Below are 13,684 nucleotides of genomic sequence, written 5' to 3' on the forward strand. Positions count from 1 at the left end.
AATAATTCAAAGAGATCTGAACAGATGAAGCTATTAGAATGACGGCAGTCAGCAAGTTACAGAAAGCCAAGTTGAGTTTGGACAGTTTCCTAATCATGCCGTTTGTTTTGCATCATGGTGATTGCATTAAAGGGGCCATTGTGTCTGTTTCTGAATAAAAGGGAAAATGACCATCAGAAGAGAGCAACCAGAAACAATTGACTTACAGACTGGCCTGTTAGGCCTGGAGTAATTGTGATTACTGAAGTACTATTCCAGGGAAAGCCGGCCGAACAAAGCGTCTCCCCAGGAGGTGCAGAGTATGTCCATACTGCAGGGTTCACTCAAACTACAGGCAGGCTTTTCTTGCCTTATCTTCACTCTGCCGCTCCGGAGTAAACCAGGGTGGAAGAATGTAGGATTTGGCCCTGTGTTTCTGCTTAGGGCCAAACTGTCAGTTCAGTTAATAAGTGGGACCAGAGCCCGAGTGCTCTGCTGGACTATTAGCTATAATTTTAACTATGTCGGATTAATTTCTTTGGGTGTGTGATCTCTGTTTCCCATATACCATGGCATTCTGGTGGAAGGACTGAACCTCCCTGGAAAATGTAAAAAAAGTGAAATACAACTGAGTATATTATGAGAATTCACATACCTATACATATCTCTCTTAAAATGAAAAGTGTTATGTTTTTAATTTCTCTCTTAATCATGAAGAAGTTAAATTCCCATTCTTTTTGTAGTTCTTTAGTATTGTTCTACTGCCAGAGCTGCTTTTCTTTCTTTTCTTCATTTTTTCCTGAAGCTTATTCTTGTTTTAAGTGAATTCGAGGATTCAGAAAAGAGAACTGTTGTTTTTCTGTTGTCGCACTTTTCACAAATTTATATTGTTATGCCTAAACACATTTTGTTAACTGTTAAATAATCTTTTAAAAATTAGAAACTACTCTCCTGCTTCTTCAGAAAATAACACTTTTGTTACCTGGATCAGATGAGGGAAGATTGAGTTTCTCAGTCACTGTTGACTCTCTAGTTCTCATGTTTCCTCTGGTGCCACTGGACCAGTTGGCACCAGTTGGCAGTAACCCAGCTTTGCTGAGTCATTCATGTCAAAACATATTTTAAAAGATGAGTAATTATGAATATGAGTTGGCTTTGGTGTTTGCTGTTGGCAGTAAAAAGTAGTCCCTCCTTTTGGGGAAGGTTTATTTGGTGTTGATGTAATGAGTAAATCCTAGGTAGAAACAATGACAGCATTGACACCTCAAAGTAAAATATTTGGGAAAACACTCTAATTAGTCTTTATAACACTATTAAAAATTCTTCCTGAGTTTAAGAGATCAACATTAAAAGTGCATGTGTGTTTGTGAGTGGATGTGTGTGAAATACTTTTTTTCTAATATTGCTTCTTCTCATAATTATTATACATATTTTGGCAGGGGAGGAGGAATCTTTATGTTCAGTTTAGTCTCCATATGTCTTTTCAGAAACATGGCAGAAATTTGTTAGTCAATCTTCATAGTTACAAAATTATCTCAGTAAGTGGTACCAAAAGAAAATCTAAATAAGATAAAATAGTTGGAGTGCTGTGATGGTCAGAAGTTCACTAAGCTCATTGAAACTGTCATTCAGAAGCTGTCGCTCTACAAACGCTGTGTAAGCTACATGCCATTTTATCAGTCATGTGATTTGTAAGTCTTATGCTTCCGCTGAAAGCCCACAGCTTTGCTTATGTAAGCACATTAATCACAGGCAGCATAGAGTATGAGGATTTTATTCACTCTGGCTGCCCACATTTAAGGGGGTAAAAGGTGATTTCTTTGTTATTTCTCTATAAGGAAAAGTAATTTTGGAAATGGGTAGATTTTATTCTTAAAAGGCAATATTGTGCTTTTCTCTTTGTGAAATTTTAGTGGCAAGATTTGTTTGAGATACATAGGAAAATGTTCCAGAGAATTCTTAGGTTAGTGTTAATGTTCTAAAGTAATAAGAGGTGCCACATAACATGTAATTACACACCCACACACTTCTATAGTCATTGAAATATAAATGGACCACGTTGGCTTTGAAGTCCATATTCTCTTCCAGAAATCCCTAGTTTTCAAACTCCAAGCATAGGAAAGTAATCAAAGGATGCATTAGATAAAAATCTTTATACCTCTAAAATCCAGACATTTGATATAAATATATTTCATTATATGTATAATTATGTAACATATATAATATACATATGTACATTTACATGTAATTAAAAAATAGAATTAGTCCTATATTTGGCTTTCTAGGATAAATATTAAAAGAAATTTTATATATGTATTTTGGTTATTTTTATTATTTATTAAAATATTCTTTCCTGATTGAATGGGGGTGCCTCTTGTTTAGGAATAGATCTCATGTACAGGTTAATTTCCTTTGAAGTTACTGAGATGTCAGGGGTCAGTGTGGGGGAGTAGATGGTCAAGTACCCTGCGTAAGTGATTAAAAACATTAGCCACTTTGAATAAATAGTAACTTAAATCTTTTTGAAATTACTATTTTAATTAGAATAGAATCAGTTTAATTCAAAGTTTGTGATATGCTGACCAAGATAACTTTTTTTCTAAAATGTTTCCAAATTCCAAGCAGATACAAAGGAAGTAACGAAGGCTAACACAAAATTATAGAATATTGTCACTGTAAAGAGGATACACTTGTAGGTTCAAGCATTTCAACATAGTTTTAACAGTATGCTGTAGATTGATTGATTGCAGGACTCAGAGTTGCAGCTGCATATCCTTAAGTTCAAAAAGGCAGGGAAATGTCAAATGTCAACTTGTAACAAAGGTGTACACGATCAGAACCACGGTTCTTAGCAGCCTCAGAATCCCCTTGAGGTCTTCTCAGGAATTGCTCGGTTCCACCCACCCCCTAGAATTTCTGATTCTGCAGGTCAGGTCCAAGTAGGGCCCAACAACTTGCTTTTCTAAATCCTCAGTTCTCACTGCTGATCCTAGACCTTTGAGAATATCTAGTCAAAGGAAACAACTCTTGTAGTTCTGAAGAGAAAAAATATATGTATCACTTGCGATAAATCTGACATTCTTCACCTGGGAGTTACCCGGAAACCTAAAAACTAAAATTCATAGATATCCAATGTAATAGTGATAAAAACAAGAAAACCACAGTCATTTACAACTAAAGGTGCTCAAAGATTCAGGTTTGCATCTGACTGAATTCCACTTAGTAGCCTTGTGGTAGCCTTGTGATTTGAGGTGTTTCCATATTTGTAAAATAATACTCTGCTCTTCCCACCTCTTAGAGTTTCTCTAAGAAAATGAGTTTGTAAAAGTACTTTATAAACTACAAACCAGTATGTCATTTTAATTAGCTGGTCATCACCACCTTCTTGGCCAACACAACACATATTTCTTTCTCAGCACTCTAGGGGCTAGAAAGTCCAAGATGAACATGCTGGTATGTTTGGTTTCTGGCGAAGGTTGTCTTTCTGGCTTATAGGAAGAGAGTCTTCCCTGCTATATCCCCACATCATCACCTGACAGAGAGAGAGAGGGAGCTCTGGTGTCTCTTCCTCTTATTAGGGCCCATTCTTAAGACACCATTTAACTGTTATCATCTCCTTGCGGGTCTGTCCCCAGATACAAATACATTAAAGGTTAGGGCTTCAATATATGAATCTGGAGGAGACACAAACATTCAGTCCATAATACCACCCCAAAAACCCCAATTTAGCAAACAGGAATACTGAGATCTGGAAAGCTGAATCGAGTTGCTCTGAGTCCCTGGTTAGATGCAGAGAGACCACTGGAAGCCAGCCTTCCCTCTTGATGTGCAATCCAGTATACCGTCTATCATCCTACATAGCTCCCTATGGCCACCCATTACTGAGCATCCCATAGGTGGGCATTAAGAAGCTGATTTGCTTCAGAGCTGTAATTATATAAAATAACCACCTACTAGGAAGTATCATAATTGGCCAATACTTATTGAACCCTCACAGGAATAATCTTTTCGAAAAACATTCCTTAACAGTTTACTTCCCTCTTGGCTGCTGTAGCTTTATTAGGAGAGAAATGCCCTTCCAAGCAAATATATACATAATTAGAGCTGAAATTGGTTGTTACCATCCACTTACCTTTCCCATCCCTAGACAGCCTCCCTGAGGAGGGCCTTGACCAGACATGAGAAGCATCATGGAGAGAGACAAAACATACCTTTCTTAGCCCAAAACCCTTATTCACTAAAAAGATGCACAACATGAGAGTTGTGAGTTAAGTTTTATTTGGGTCAAAATGAGGACTGCAGTCTAGGAGATAGCACCTCAGATAGCTCTCTGTTCCAAAGAGGTAGTGGGAGAAGGTCAATATATCAGATTTTGGTGAAGGAGGAGTTCAATGTAATCAAGAGCTTACTTTACAAAAGGTTTTCTGCTATTCATGAGGAGCTGATGTCACCATGAAGGAATTTAGTGATTTTCTAGATATGAAGAGATGCAAGGATTGGGATCAAGAAATCAGGTCCTGAAAATATCTAACTATCTAAAGACCTGTTCCACCAATCTCCCTGGAGCACAAAGTGCCTCACTCTCCACCCTCAGGGGGTATTGAGGTGCAGCTGCAGCAGCACAGGGTCCAGTCTCCACAGAGGCAGATGGCAAACGCCCTTGTTGTTGTTCAGTCACTGGCAAATGCTCTTGGCAGGTGCCAGTTTGTAGTTGACACCCTTATGAGAGTCTCCTTTTAAATTCGTAGGAAGAAGCCCAAGCAGAAAGCCATGGAAACTAGAATACCTATGAATTTTCCTTTAAGAAAAAGAAGAGGCAAAGTATAGACACCCTCTTGTGTTTCCAGTAGCAGAAATGCATTTGAGTAGGATTGTAATTTTATCCTAGTGGTCATTGTGGGAATGAATCCTAAAGAGGAAAATATAGGCCAATGTGAAAGAAAAATGGAGGAATGAGAAAAACAGAAAAACAGGAAAGGATATCGAGCTTCCTTCTTGTACTAACAGTTAATGTGGTCATACCACCATCTAAGCAGCTGACCTGATTCTGGACTCATAAATAGTGAAAGGAATGGGGGTGATATGTGTCACTGCCTTGTTGTACTCTGCACCATCTGGCCAGTGCTTTTCTTGCCATATCAATGTGGTGACTTAAATATAATTCAGATTCCATTTACTTCTGATAAGACTTATAAAGCTTGAGACCTTGTCTCTTGACGTCACATATAACACTCTCCCTGGGTACCTTCTTGGAACTCCGTGTTGGTCACCAAGAACAGAAACCCCCTCTAGACTTGCAAGAAAGAAACAAACTGGGCAGCAGTTTGTGATTCGGAAACAGGATGCAGTGAGATTCTGAAGGACCAAGCACATTGTGCAGTTGTGGTTGCCCCCATTATGCTCACAACAGACATAGGCTCATTAGCATTTTCCCCAGAGAGACTGATAGATGAGAAATGGTTCAGTGAAAATAAGCCATATTTATGTGTGATGAGAGAGACCAAAGCTTTTTAAATTTGCTGTCTATATGAAATCAGCATTAGAGTAAACAAAAATTCACTACTGTAGTCCAATCAATGCCATCTGTCAGCAAAGCTATTTATCATCAGCAAGTGTTATACAAGGCAAGGGGAAAGTTTTGCAAAAGGTTAAACAGAAAAGTAACTGTGATAAACGCATTTTCACTCATCTTTTATTCTTAAACATTACCTACTTGTGTCAAGTAATAATATGAAAACATTACCTATTTGTGTCAAGTAATATGAAAATAGTTCAATTATCTAACCTGAGTTAGGTAATTGGGAAGGGGGCATGGGGTAGAAATCACAGTATTGCAGAGTAACTTAATTTTTCCTTGTAAACTTACAATGCTGAGGGATTTGGAGGGGATGGGGTGGGTGGGTTCGACTTCATACATTTCAGGTTAGTGTACTGATTTCCCTAGGCATCACCTCTGACTCCAGGAAAAACTAAAAGGACAGACCTACTATCTTAATTTCAGAGTCTTCTGACATGTTACTGAGATCTGAAGGTAGAAGGCCAGAAAATGTAGAGGGTGACTCTTGAGAGTGACACAGAGGCAGACAGGAGAGACCTGAAATGAAGGAGGCGGCCATCGTCCTAGTTTCCACTCTCAGCCTTGTCGCTTACTAAGCAGAAGGCCTGGGAGTGAGCAGCTGAAGTTCTCAGAGTTTCTGTTTCTTCATCTGTAAAATGGAATAATACCATCTGGCCCAGACTTCTGCTGCGGGGTTCAAATGGGGGTGCCTCCCTGAGGAGCCTCGTGTTCAATGCAGCCTCCTCCAGTCAGAGCAGAGTTTAGAATCCAGGCCCACGGCTGTTTCGTCGCATGTTCTTTCCACCAGCAGCTCAGGTTCCTGAATGTTGAGCTGGTCTTCACATCTCTGTGTTTATTCACACTGCTTTCCCAGTGAGCGGGCTGTGTGCCTCGGTAGGGCACCGTTAGATACTCTAGTCTGGTGCCTTTTCGGGTCTGCCGGCTCCTCCGCCCCTGCTCATGTTGGCCACTGTGAGTGTAACGGGTGTTATACAGTGGTTAAGAGCGAGGCTTTCACAGTCAGGAATCTGAATGAAAGACTACAGCCATCTAGTAGCTATATCGGGAAAAATTAACCAGCCTCAGGCTGCTCTGCTATAAAATGAAGAAAATTCTATCTACTTCATAAAGCAGCTATTGGGATAAATAAGTTGCTGTAAATAAGTGCTTAGCAGAGTGTGTGGCATGAATTAAGTGCTTTATAAATGTCCCATACTGCAGTGGGTGAGTGGTGGGAGTTGATGGTAAAAGCCTTGGATTGAGTAGGTGTAGAATCCCCTTGGGTTTCTTCAGGACTACATTATACTACTACTAAACAATAAAGTCTATTCTGAGGTCATAGATACAAATGCCTCCTTTGATCATCCAAGTTCAGAGATGAGAATGGACTATGTGTAAGAAAACCAAGAAGTGAGGAAGACAGTGGCTGAGATCACCCGCTGGCCCCCCTACAAGGGCAACACCTACCAGCCCCAGCTAATTGCCATCCTATTGAAAATGGGCTCAGGGTGACCACATATACTCATTTTTCAAGAAAAGCAACAAATATACTTTTTAAAAATTTTAAATCAGTTTTTAAATTTTATAACCTTGTGTGGTCAAAACAGTGTGGGTGTGTATACAGCCCTGGGGTTCCAGTCTGTGACCTGTTACACTTGTGAGACTCTCAGATCAAAGGAAAGTAGGATGTCCCTTACCTGGGTGGGCCCCTGCTCTCCCCCTGTTTCTCTCCTTCTTTATACCTCCTGCTTCCAAGCCTCTCCCTTGAAACTAACCTAACCCAGTTGTTGACCGGATTAAAACAATGGGCGTTAAGATATAATTGTTAGATGGCCTTCTGTCTCCCGAGGTCCGAGTACCTCAAAAAAGAACTAGTTAACCTAAAACATAAAATATCCCCACTTGATAAAATGAGTAGGTCAGATATTTGTAAGCAGACAGTATTGCTGATATTTCCTATTCGGGACTTTTACCACCTCCTCTTCTTACCAACTTAGCATCTCAGAGAGTTAGCAAGGTACCCACCTTGTAGAGGGGAAACACCCAGCCTTCTTCACCAGTCCATCTTCCCCAACTTCGCAAATAGTAATGCAAACCACAGGGTTCAATGAAAACCTGTAATCACTAAGAGAGAGACCATGAGTAACCACTTCAAGTTCAACAAACATCTTAAATTCCACTAGGTATTTTAATTTTAGGATATTATTGTACAGCCTATGTTCATTACATGCAGCATTAAAAAAAAAAAAACTAAACTTTCAAGTTGGAAAAATAAATAGATGTAAGTAATTTTTAGATAGCCCAGTTTTTAATCTAATGGGGGAAAGTGCTGGCAGCATCTTTAGTCACTGAGAAAAATATATGTAAAATTGAAATGACATGAGCTGACTTGCTGAGTATAAAAATGATGTGATATATGAAAATAACAGGCCAGGACAGTAGTGCTGAAACTCAGCCATTTGGAACACAGCTTGAAAGGAAACCATTCAGCCTTTCACTGTGGAATGTTTGTTGTGCTTTTACTGGTTTTGTTTTTTGATTGTTTTAAGTCAGTTTATCCAGTCAGTCTGAAAACTGTAGACGTTAGAGCTAGAAGGAATTTCAGAAGAGAATCTAATGCAGTGATTTTTAAATTGTGCTCCATGGAACCCATTCCCAGCTGCTTTAAACAGAGGAGGGGGGTTTATGCCTGTGGTGCAGTCCCTTAGAGTAAGTCGGCCCCTAGGTATGCAGAGAAACTTTGAGTGATGAAAGGGTGCTGCTGCTATGAAGTTTAATTATATTGGTTCTACTTCATCCAAAGTAACTTGAGTCTTGGAATAGGGAAGTAACTTGACTCTATCACTTAGATTATTTTTTATCACAAGAAATATTAGAATTCGGGTCTGCAGTTTCATGTCCTGGCTTTATTCATCCACCCCTATAACTGCCTTCCTAAATTAAACTACTTTTTATCCTTTCTTCTAAATTCCCTCATGCTGGTAAGCTAAGCATACCAGTCAGTCTAGAAAAATCACTTGAGATCATGTATTTCAAACACACAGCTAACTCTATTAAATTTGATGGACTTTTACGAAAGGATATTTATATAAGATGCTTCCTACTTCATAGAGGGGCTCTCACAAGCTTTGTGACAGCTTCCCACTGTATGGAAGTGAAGTGAAGTCACTCAGTCGTGTTTGACTCTTTGCGACCCTGTGGACTGTAGCCCACCAAGCTCCTCTGTCCATGGGATTTTTTTCAGGCAAGAATACTGGAGTGGGTTGCCATTTTCTCCTCCAAAGGATCATCCTGACCCAGGGATGGAACTCAAGTCTCCCGCATTGCAGACAGACTCTTTTACCATATGAGCCACCAAGGAATACATTCCATTGTATATCAGGGTACAAATATTAAAGATTTTTAAAGAAATCTGAATCTCCTAAGATCCCCCTAGGAAGATTAGCAAAGCATTTCCTCCCCATTGAAGCAGAGGGTTTTTCCACAGCTCGTCTCTCTGGTCTTCGCTTGGATCAGCTTATCATAACCCTTTCAGTTGGTTGTGGGGATTGTGAAGCAGGCCCACAGTCCAACATCTAGCTTCCTAGTCCATCCATTCTGAAGTGAGCTCCCAGCACTTTGTCTAATGAACCTTGCGTGTGACCTCACTGATTACTGACTCCATCAGTGTCTGTTATCAGGGTTCTGAAAAACAGCTGTGGGTGGAAATATTTATACTGAAACTATTTATGTTACAAATTCAAAATCTGATAAATAAAAATGACTAAGGAAGAGATAGACCATACAGAAAATTTTTTTTTTCTTCTTTTGATACTTAAACAGGAGAGAGAATTTAGAGAGTAGACTTCCCTTCCTTCTCTTCTGACTTCAGACCTAGATGCCTGTTCTCTGCCTTTACACTGACCTTGTCGTTTCTGTGGTCATGCCTTTATTTCTCTCCCATCCAGACTTTGCAATACATGTCTTCTCCTTTCTGCTCAGCCCCGTACTCTGATCCCCGCCTCTGGAATGTGTCTCTTATTCTGGTACTGCTTATATAAGCTTTGACAGAAACACAGCTCTTGCAAACCTGCCGTGTTTTGTTTTTTTTAATGCTCAATTGCTTCCTTCTCTTTCTTCAAAACAACCCTATAATTCTGTCATTTCCCTTTTTAGTAATTAGTTTTTCACGTAGTCTACCCCCAGTCAGTGAGTACCACTTCCTTCCTAGCTCGTGATCTAGGAAAAACATATGCACACACAAATGATCATTCAGCACAATTGTTATTTATCCCTCATCATAGTATTTTTTTTTTTTTTTTTGCCAAATGATCTCATTCTTTAAACATATGAATAAGTGACTTAATAAAGAAATGGTGAGAGAATGTACCATCTCGGCCTTGTGCCGGATGTCCTGAATAGAAAAAAAAAATTCATTCATCACTTTTTTCTAACAAAATTATCTCATTTGTGTAATTTGTGAATAATTAATGAATTCTTGTTGTAGAAAAACACTAAACATGGAGGCAAGTAGTTTTCTTCCAGTCAAAAATTGTCCAATTATCACTTCCCTACACTCTCAGCTTCTATCTTTAAATGTGTCCCCAAAATTGACACATTAATTTTTGTGAACTATGGAAGTAGTTTCTGAAAAAGAAATGAGTGATAATGCATCAGTTGATGAATTTTTTTAATCAACTTGTTTAGTGCAGAACAAAACAAGTTGAAGCTCACAAACAGGCTTTGTTATTCTTAAACTTTTAAGCTAAAGATACAGAACCTTGGAAACTTTGCATTAAAGAAAAAATTGACACAATATATCTTTCATTAAGTGAATGAGCAATCTTACCCTTTCATCTAAAGGATTTTAAATCCTTTTGTGGTTTTATGAACCACAGTAGCCATACAAGACATGCATGGACCACAATGCTGCTTGGCTTACAGATGATAGATACTCAAGATGTGAAGAGAAGTGATGTCTCTTGCTGTGTCCCAAATATGGTGCAAACTCCTCAGTTGGGCTCCCAGGCCATGGGTGGTCCAGGCCCTGACTACCCTGTTATTCTTACCCAATGCCACCGCAACTCCATATCCCATTCATACTGATCAACTTGAAGCACCACAGGTGTGTTACACTCTTCCTCCCTTTTTGCCTTTGTCCTGTGCGTGTGTATACATACGTGATGCACATCACCAAATCTTCTGACATCTCCCCTAGGAGTAGAAGGGTGTAGATGGAGGGAAGGAGGCCTACTCACAGTCCTGCTATAGACTTTCCCCTTTGAGAATCCAGAAGCCAGGAGAGGAGAAAGAGAAGGAACAAGCCCCTCTTGGCTCTGCAGACAGACATCCTAAACCCCATAGTTATAGGGGAGAGTGAGAAGGGGGAAAAAGAAAACAAAAGTGAAAATAAGGCCTATGCCGAAGAAGAAGCAGCAGCAAGTGGGAAAACAGAAAAATCTGAGAAACTATTGTTTATAGACATGTGGTATGTAAACAGTTTTGCTATGTATCTTCTGGGGTTTGGTTGTGGGGGAGAATGCTTCATGTATACCTTTTGTTGTTCTAAAGAACATTGGGGTTTGATTCTGCCCTGTTCCCTCTCATGGGATACAGGAGGGAGAGCAGTGGAGAACCCAGGAGAACCAGCTCAGGGAATGCTGGCAACATTTAGCGTTCAGTATTTAGGGGAGACCACTAAGCAGAGAATCATATGTTTAAAAACTGGTTCTAAGATAAACTGTGAGCAAAATTAAATTGTCTTCTTTTTAATTATATGGTAACAAAATAACTTCCAAAGATACAGGGAATGCTGCTTAAAAAAAAAAAAATAGCATTTCAATGGAAATGATCTAACCTCCTACTTCATCTACTTATCTTACAAAAACTTCTTAACAGCCTATTTCTTGCTAGGTGTTTGCCTGGTGCTGGGACACAGAAATTACATAAACACAAGCATGGCCTCTAAGAAACCAATAGTACAGTGTGGAGCTTCAGTCAATAGGCAGTTATGGTACCAGTGCTACAGGAGATTTAGAACTGAGGACCTAAGGGAGCATTTAGGACCCTCAGGCCTCTGAGATGTGTGTTATTTTCCTAGCCATGGTCCTGAAAAAGTTACAGGCTTCCTAGTGCTTCCTGTATTCCCAGGACAAGTTGTGGGTTTGCAGAAGAGCTCAGTGACTCAAAGAGAAGTTCATGGACCAGCAGCATCAGCATCACCTACATTATGTTAGAAATTCATACTCCAAGTTCCAGACTGAATCAAAGTCTCTAAGGGTGAGTGGGGACCAGGAATCGGTTTTCATAAGCCTACCAGGAATTCCTATCCACATAACGCTTTGAGGTGCAGTTTTTTAGACTATTCAAATTTTTGGTGTCAAGAAAGGATCAATTACTATTTTGGTAAAGACAATTAAACTCTTATTTCCTAGCACTACAAAAGAAAAGGAGTTAAAATAAATTAGGGATCTTCAGTCCTTTATTTAACTGTTTCTAACCTTGCAGATATTCCCTCCTGGCTTCATTTATTAAAATGAACCTACTCAAACAATCCTGTGACCCATGTTTTTTCATAAAGCAAGTATAGCTGATGGAGACCAAGAAGTAAAACTTATTAATGTAATCTTTGCCATAAGCTTTTCTAATCTTAAACAATTTTTATTAAAGCAATAGTTATATAGCATTTACTATGCATGTACTATACCCTGTTCTAAACACTATATATGTATATATGTATTTATATTTATTGTTGTTCAGTCACCAAGTTGTGTCTGACTCTTTGCGTCCCCATGGACTGCAGCACGCCAGGCTTCCCAGTCCTTCACTATTTCCTGGAGTCTGCTCAAACTTATGTCCATTGAGTTGGTGATGTTTTCCAACCATCTGATCATCTGCCACACCCTTCTCCTTTTGCCTTCAAACTTTCCCAGCATCAGGATGTTTTCCAGTGAGTGGGCCATTTTCATCAGGTGGCCAAAATATTGGAGCTTCAGCTTCACCATCAGTCCTTCCAATGGATATTCAGGGTTGATATCCTTTAGGGTTGACTGGTTTGATCTCTTTGCTGTCCAAGGGACTCTTAAGAGTCTTCTCTAGCACCACACTTTGAAAGCATCAATTCTTCAGTGCTCAGCCTTCTTTATGGTCCAATTCTCACATCCCTACATGACTACTGGAAAAACCATAGCCTTGACTAGATGAAACTTTGTCAGTGAAGTATTGTCTCTGTTTTTTAATATGCTGTCTAGGTTGGTCATAGCTTTTCTTCCATGGAGCAAGCATCTTTTAATTCCATTGCTGCAATTACATCCATGGTGATTTTGAAACCCAAGAAAATAAAATGACACTGTTTCCATTTTTTCCTCTTCTATTTGCCAAGAAGTGATGGGACCAGATACCATGATTTTAGTTTTTTTGATGTTCAGTTTCAGGCCAGCTTTTTCACTCTCCCCTTTCACCCTCATCTTGAGACTCTCTTCAATTTCTATCAATAGAGCGGTGTCATCTGCATATCTGAGGTTGTTGATATTTTTCCTGGCAACTCATTTAATCCTCCCGACAAATCTATGATGTAGGTGCCATTATCCCCCATTTCCCAATGTACACTAAGGCATAGGGAATTTTATGCTAGGCTACTGCTTTGCACAACCCCAAAGAGATGTGCTGTGTGCACAGTCTGTGTGGCTGTGCATGACTGCCCAGGGTCCAAGGAGTTCACAGTTAAGAAGCTGTCCTTTCCTCATGCTTCCCTGACTTATCAAGGAGATCTGTTATTAATGTCATCTTGACTGTGCTAGGAATCTAATAGGGTAAAACCTGAGAAACCTTTTCTGTTTATAAGAGAAAGATGTATAGGATTTTTAAAAAGTATTAATCATCTAAGATGGATAAATTGAAAAAGAAATATTCTTCCTTCAAAAGACATTATTCATGTGTGTGTGGGTGTAAAAGAGTCATAAACACAGAAGCCCGAAAGCGAATCTATGAAAAAGGGCAGTTGCCCAGTCCTTGGATAACTGCTCACCTCCGAGGCCATTGGGACCCTGCCCTGGACTGAATGGTAGGATCAGGTTACCTGCTAAATAATCAGTAAAAGTCAGGTCCTACGTTAGGGTTGCTACATGGGCTCAAGTCCTCACATCTGAGGTGCTTCTCATGATAAGTTAA

The 13,684-nt window shown here is 39.5% G+C and overlaps 1 protein-coding gene across 4 annotated transcripts in view; it reads left to right on the plus strand.

The window, feature by feature from the left end:
• The window catches only part of PEX5L (peroxisomal biogenesis factor 5 like), a 195,956-nt gene that overhangs the window by 3,756 nt on the left and 178,516 nt on the right, over positions 1 to 13,684 (plus strand). The gene's annotated exons all lie outside the window — the stretch shown is intronic.

Source organism: Muntiacus reevesi, chromosome 8 (assembly GCF_963930625.1).
Source record: "Muntiacus reevesi chromosome 8, mMunRee1.1, whole genome shotgun sequence".
NCBI lineage: Eukaryota > Metazoa > Chordata > Mammalia > Artiodactyla > Cervidae > Muntiacus > Muntiacus reevesi.